At 33.5% G+C, this 7,379-nt stretch overlaps 1 pseudogene; it reads left to right on the forward strand.

Moving 5' to 3' along the window:
* Window positions 1-294: 294 nt before the first annotated feature.
* Window positions 295-581, forward strand: LOC139005366 (non-histone chromosomal protein HMG-17 pseudogene; annotated as a pseudogene).
* The last annotated feature ends 6,798 nt before the right edge of the window (window positions 582-7,379 follow it).

A 7,379-nucleotide genomic window follows, 5' to 3' on the forward strand; every position in this document is an offset into this window, starting at 1 on the left:
CTCCACCCTGTCCCTGACCCGCCCCACCCCTCCTTACTTCTGGCCATCACCACACTGTTGTCTATGTCTATGGGTTATGCAAATATTTTCTTTAGTTAATCCCTTCAGCTTCTTTCATCCAGCCTCCTCTCTCCCATTTCAGGCAGCTGTCAGTCTGCTCCTTATATCCATTCCTCTGTTTCTATTTTCTTTGTTAGTTTATTTTATTCATTAAACCCCACATATAAGAGCAGTGTGAGGAGGAGAGCAAAGCCCGCGCACTGCTGCATCCCCACGTCCTGCTCGGATGTCCTGCCACCATCACCAACATGCCCAAGAGAAAGGCTGAAGGGGATGCTAATGGAGATAAAGCCAAGGTGAAGGAGGAACCACAGAGAAGATCCGCCAGATTATCAGCTAAACCTGCTCCTCCAAAGCCGGAGCCCAAGCCTAAAAAGGTCCCTGCCAAGAAGGGAGAGAAGGTACCGAAAGGGAAAAAAGGGAAAGCTGATGCTGGCCAGAATGGGAATAGCCCTGCAGAACATGGAGATGCCCAAACAGACCAGTCACAGGAAGCTGAAGGTGCTGGAGAAGCCAGGTGAAGTGTGTACATTTTTGATAACTGTGTTCTGGTGACTATACAGTTTGAACTAGTATTTTTATCAAGTTTTATAAAAATACAGAATTTTGTTTTACTTTTTTTTAAGCTATGTTGTTTGCACACAGAACTCTTCACTTGTTTTTTGGGGGGAAGGATATATAGTACTAATAGAATGTCTCCAAAGCTGGACTGACATGGGGTGGGGTAGGGGAGAAACACCTTCCCCTTCTAGTTTTGAGAAACTTCCTCTTGGTTCCTGGGAGGAGGGATCGCTTGATATTGACACACATTAGCCACATTGACACAGATACCTCGTCGTGTGGGAAAACTAAAATTCATTTTTATGTCCTTTCTCCCGCTCTCCACTTTAAGCATAGACTTTGGCTCTCTTAAGCCCAGAGATCTATTGGGACCTGATCCCAAAAAATTGATTTCCAGTATGTTGGGCCATCTGGACTTTCTAGTGTCACCATTGAGATGGCACCCTCAAAAGAGCAGCAGTTCCTTTTAGATTGTGCATCTACGGATCGATATTCTCTGCCATTTTCAGTTCATTTCCTGAAAGCCAGGGTCGGCTTGTGAAAAGTTGTTAAACAACAGGCTTAATGTGAAATGTCAACCCTCACTCTAAACTTTCTCTGTTCAGAACATCAGACGAAGACCGCATTGGATTTTATAGGGGCTTTCTGATTTGGATAGTTCATTGAAGAAGGGAGTTTGAAAGTTGTATACTGTTAATGACTATCTGCCCATGTCCTGACTGAAATACCATGATTGTTTATGAAAAGTATCTTTAATAGAGCCAGATACAGTTTGGCTTGGAAAAAAAAACATTCCGCATATAAGCGAGATCATATTCTATCTGCCTTTCTCTGGCTTATTTAATTTAGCATAATAAATTTTAAGTCCATTCATGCTGTCCCAGAAGGTAAAAGTTCTTTTTTTTATAGTCATGTAATATTCCATTGTGTAAATGTACCACACCATTTTATCTACTCATCTACTAATAGGAACAGGGGCTTTTTCAAGATATTGGCTATTGTAAATAATGCTGCTATGAACTTAGGGGTACATATATTCTTTGGAATTGGTGTTTTCTTATTGACTTTCTGCCTGGAAGATTTATCCATTAATGTCAATGGGTGTTAAAATCCCCTACTATGACCTGTATTACTGTCAATCTCACCCTTTATATCCATCAAGATTTGTTTGACGTAGTTAGGTAGTTCGATATTGGGTGCATAAATGTTTACCAGAGTGATATCCTCTTGGTGAATTGCTCCTTTTATTATATGTACTGTCTTTCTCTGTCTCTTACTATGGACTTTGTTTTAAAGTCTATTTTGTCACATATAAGTATTGCCACCCCCAACTATTTTTTTAATTTCCCCTTGCATGAAATATCTTTTATCATCCTTTTAGTTTTAGTCAGTGTGTATCTTTCATTCTGAGGTGGGTCTCTTGTGTACAGCAAATATATGAGTCTTGCTTTCTTATCCATTCAGCTACATTGTGTCTTTTGATTAGGGCATTTAAGTCATTTACATTTACAGTTATTGTTTACAGGTATGTATTTATTGTCATTTTGTTCTTTTAAATCTGTTCCTGTATTTTAGTTGGTTTCTTTTATTTTGTTTTTTTTCTTGTTCTTCTACTTCTTAAAGCAGGCACTTTAACATTTTCTATAATACTGGTTTGGGGGTATCAAACTCCTATAGCTTTTTTCTTGTCTGGGAAGCTCTTTATTTCTCCTTCATTGCTTGTAGGTCATTGCTTTTGAATATTTCATGCCAATCTATTCTGGCCTAAAATATTTCTGTTGAGAAATCAGCTAACAGTATATGGAAGTTCTCTCATAGGTAATTAACTGCTTTTCTCATGCTGCTGTTAAAATTATCTCTTTGTTTTTAACCTTTGACACTTTCATTAAAATATGTCTTGGTGTGGACCTTTTTGGGTTCACCTTGTTTGGGACTCTGTGTACTTCCTGATCTTGTATGTCTTTTTTTCTTCATCATATTAGGGAACTGTTCAGTCATTATTTCTTCAAATTGGTTTTCAATCCCTTGCTGTCTCTTTCTTCTCATTCTGGTATCACTATGAAGCAGATATTGTTACACTTCATGTTTTCCCAAAGTTCCCTTAAACTATTCTCATTCCTTTAAAATCGTTTTTTCTTTTTGCTGCTCTGATTAGATGTTTTTTTCTACCTTGTCTTCCAAATTGCTGATTCAATGCTGTTTCTCATCCAACTTAGTTTTTATTCCTTCCAGTGTATTCTTGATGTCAGATATGGTATTCTTCATTTCTGAATGATTCTTTTTCATGGTTTCTATGTCCTTTTTCATGCTGTGGTAGTTATCACTAAATTTCTTGAGCATCATTATAATCATTACTTTGAACTATATGTCAGATAAATTGCTTGCCTGCGTTTCATTTAATACCTTCTCTGGAGATTTCTCATATTCTTTTATTTGGCCTGTTACTTTGTCTCCTGATGACTTAGGCTGTTTATTTGTGTTTGTTTCTATGTATAAGATAGATCTGCTATGATTCCCAGCCTTTGGGGGGGGGGGGGGGATTGGCCATATGTAGTAGGAGTCCTGTGGGACCCAGTGGTGCCATCTCCTTAATCTCCTAACCTAGGTGCTCTAGGAATGTTCTGTGTATGGGCTATGTGGGTCCTCCTGCTATAATTGAATCTTGATTGCTGTTGGCCCATTCAGTCCTCAGGCTGGCTGACTGTGAGGCTCAACCATGACAACAGCATGCAAGCTGCTGGGTAGGTGGTGACCAAATGAGAAAAATAAATAAATAAATAATAAACAAATATATAAAATAAAAATTCAAAGCAATTAAAAACAAAAGAAAGGGAAAAAATAAGAAATAGAAAATTTAAAAAAAGCAGAACATGCAAAGTTTAGTGCCTGCTGTCACCTCCCTTTTTGTATGCTGTTGGTGCAGTTTATAGAATCCTGCTCCAATGTCTGAATCTGGCCACGTGATGTGTTAGTTCTGGGCCTCTTGGGAAGGACTCCAGTGAAGGCCAATGTCAGATGCTGTCTGTACCTGACCCTCTGCAACCTGTTTGAAGCTACAAGCTATTCGTAGATTCTATGTGCCTTTCTTAGGCTTGGCTGTTATAGGAAGTTCCAAGCTGTGCTCCAAGGTTGGCTTTTACCAGCACAGAGCCCGGGGTGGTCAGCAAATGTCCCAAGTCACCCCAGGATCTGCCTCTACCTGTCTCTGCCTTTAGGCTGCCTGTTAGACGCAGTCACTAAAATTCATTTTTGAAGCAACACTTTAAAATCGATCATATAATTTGTGAAGGAAAATCACCAGAATATTTTATAACTTAAAAGAGAATTATTGGCTGGAAATAGTGTAATGGAAAATACAATGAAATAAGCAAGCAGATTGCTTAAAGCTATAATTCAGATGTTTTAGAATTGCACTGGAAGGTGAAACTCATATAACTAGAGAAGTTAAGTGATATTCTGTATTGCAGTTAAAATGAACAGATTATAGGTCTAAACCAAATAGATGCACTGACAATAACATTTTCAAATAACATTTTTCACAATACTACTTAAATGCATTCTTAATTGGCTTAGAGACTCATATTGACTTGTGTTTCTCTTTTTCATTTTCTTTTTCTCTTACTTGTCTACTTTTGTACTTATTATTAACTATGAAATTATAAAAGTAAATAATTTTATGATGTTATTGCCCTTTTAAAACTCTATATTAACTTTTATTCTAGTTCTGTAATTAGTTCCAAATTTTTCCTATCAGGTAAAATTTTTTAGGCATTCATTAATTATCCATATAATTAACATATAATGGAAAAGCAACCTTAAGCATTAGCTTAAAATATTAGCATGTATTTGTAAATTATAATCAGAGGCTAATTGAAAGTCATATAAATTTCTTCTTGTTACAGGTACCATTTTAGCAGCTGCAGAGTTATCATTCATCATTATGCTTATCTTTCATAAGCTTGACACCTTAGCATAAACTGGTAGTAACACTTACAAAACAATTTTATAAATATTTTAACAAAATCCAATAGGCATAAAATATTTTAGTGATAAAAATAATACATAAAATTACACTACAAATGTTTGACACAAAAATAAAAGCATTCAGAGAGAAATAACTTGGATTCCAAGCAGACTATGAATATTTGATCTTATAAATAAGTTAAAATTTAGCTTAGCAACATTATATACAAACTTGCAACATGAGGATTAAAGTATGTTCATAAGCTTTATTGAGGTATAATTTACAAATAAAATAATAAGATATTTATAGTGATAAGTTGATATACATATACATTGTGAATGTATTCCCCTAATTGAGTTAACACATCTATCACCTCATATATTAAACCTTTCTTTTTGGTGTGAGAACCTTTAAGTCCCACTCTCATCAAATTTCAAATACACAATACATTATTATCAAACATAGTCGCTAGGTTATGCATTTTCTTAGATCTTAATCATCTTATAACTGAAAGTGTATACCTTATCACCAACCTCTTCCTATTTTCCCTGTCCTATGAGTTTGATATTTTTTTTTAAGATTCCACAAATAAAGTGATACCATGCAGTATTCGTATTACTCTGTCTTGCTTATTTCACTTAGCTAATGCTCTGCAGCTTTATCCGTACTGTTGTAAATGAAATAATTTCTTTCTTTTTAAAGCTAAGTAATAGTTCTTGGGAAACCTACATACTCTTCTCCATAGTTGTACCAATTTACATTTACTCCAACAGTGTACAAGAGTTTTCTTTTCTTGAAATACTTACCAGCATTTGTTATCTCTTTTCTTCATGATAATAGACATCCTAATAGATGTGAGGTGATAACTCATTCTGGCTTTGATTTTGTATATTCCTGATGACTGGTAATGCTGAGCACCGTTTTATCTATATTTTTTGGCAATTTAAATATTTTCTTTAGAAAAATTTAAGTCCTTTGCCCATTTTATAGTTTTTTTGTTTGTTTATTTATTTGTTTATTTTTGCTTTTTTGTTTGCTTGGTTATTATCTTTTTCTTTTTTTTTTTTTGCTATTTATTTGTATGAGTTTCTTCTACATTTTGGATATTAACTCCTTATTGGATATGTGGTTCACAAATATTTTTTTCCCTTTCGTAGATTGCCTTTTCATTTTATTGATGATTTCCTTTGCTGTGCAGAAACTTGTTTTAGTTTTATTGGTCCCATTTGTCATTTTTACTTCTTTCATCTTTGCTTTTGATGTCATATCCAAAAAAATAATTGTCAGACCAAGGTCAAAAACCTTACCCACTATGTTTTCTTCTAGGATTTTGCAGGTTCAGTTCTTACGTTCACGTCTTTAATCAATTTTTAGTTACTTTTTGTGTATGGTGTAAGGGGTCCAATATCATCTATCTTTTCCCTGTGACTATCCAGTCTTCCCAATATCATTTATTGAAGAGACTATCCTTTCCCCATTGAATATCCTTGCCTTTTTTTTATCAAAAATCAAATATATATATATATATATATATATATATATATATATAGGTTTATTTCTGTTATCTCAATTCTGTCCCACTAATATATATATATATATATATATATATATATATATAATCTGTTTTTATACTAATACCATTCTGTTTTAATTGCTATAGCTTAGTAATATAGTTTAAAATCAGGATGTGTGATGAATTCAGCTTTGTTCTTCTTTATCAGCATTGCTTTAGCTATTTGATTATCTTTTGTGGTTTCATACACATTTTAGATTTTTTTCTGTTTCTGTAAAAAATGCCATTGGAATTTTAATAAGTATTGCATAAAATCAGTAGATCACTTTGGGTAGTATGGTCATATTATTATTAACTCTGCCAATGGATGAACAATAAATACATTTCCATATATTTGTGTCTTCTTCAATTTTTTTCATCAATATCTTATAGTTTTCAGTGTACAGATGTTTAACCTCCTTGGTTAAATTAATTACTAAGTATTTTATTCTTTTTCATGATGTTATAATTATATTGTTTTAATTTATTTCTTATAGTTCATTGTTAGTTATTAGAATAATAATTAATTTTATATATTGACTTGTATCTCAAAATTTTATTGAATATATTCATTAGTTCTAAGAGTATTTTGGTGGAGTCCTTAGGGTTTTCTATATATAAAATCAAGTCATCTGTCTATAGAGACAATTTTATTCCTTTCTTTTTGATTTGGCTATTTTAGGGTTTTCTATATATAAAATCAAGTCATCTGTCTATAGAGACAATTTTATTCCTTTCTTTTTGATTTGGCTATTTTTCATTTTTATTTTTTCCCTATTATGTACCTAAATGCTCTGGCTAGGACTTCCAGTACTATATTGAAAAACTGGAGAAAATGGGCATGCTTGTCTTGTTTCTGATCTTAGAGAAAAAAGAATTCAGCTTTTAACCAGGATGTTATCTGAAGGCTTGTTATATAGGGCCTTTATTATGTTGAGGGATACTCCCTCTATAACCAATTTGTTGAGCGTTTTTATCATGAATTAATGTTGAATTTTGTCAAATGCTTTTTCTGCATTTATTGAGCTGACCATATGATTTTATCCTTTGTTCAGTCGATGTGATATATATAGTATGTATTAATTCGCAATGCTGAATTATACTTGAAACCTGGGATAAATATAAATTGGTTATGATTTATAATTCTTTAAATGTACTGTTGAATTCAGTTTGTTATTATTTTGTTGAGGATTTTTTACATTTATGCTCATCAGGGATATTAGCTTGCAATTTTCTTTGCTT

This window comes from Myotis yumanensis, unplaced genomic scaffold (genome assembly GCF_028538775.1).
Source record: "Myotis yumanensis isolate MYYU_CA2020_CCGP unplaced genomic scaffold, mMyoYum1.0.hap1 SCAF_3, whole genome shotgun sequence".
NCBI classification, from domain to species: Eukaryota; Metazoa; Chordata; class Mammalia; order Chiroptera; family Vespertilionidae; genus Myotis; species Myotis yumanensis.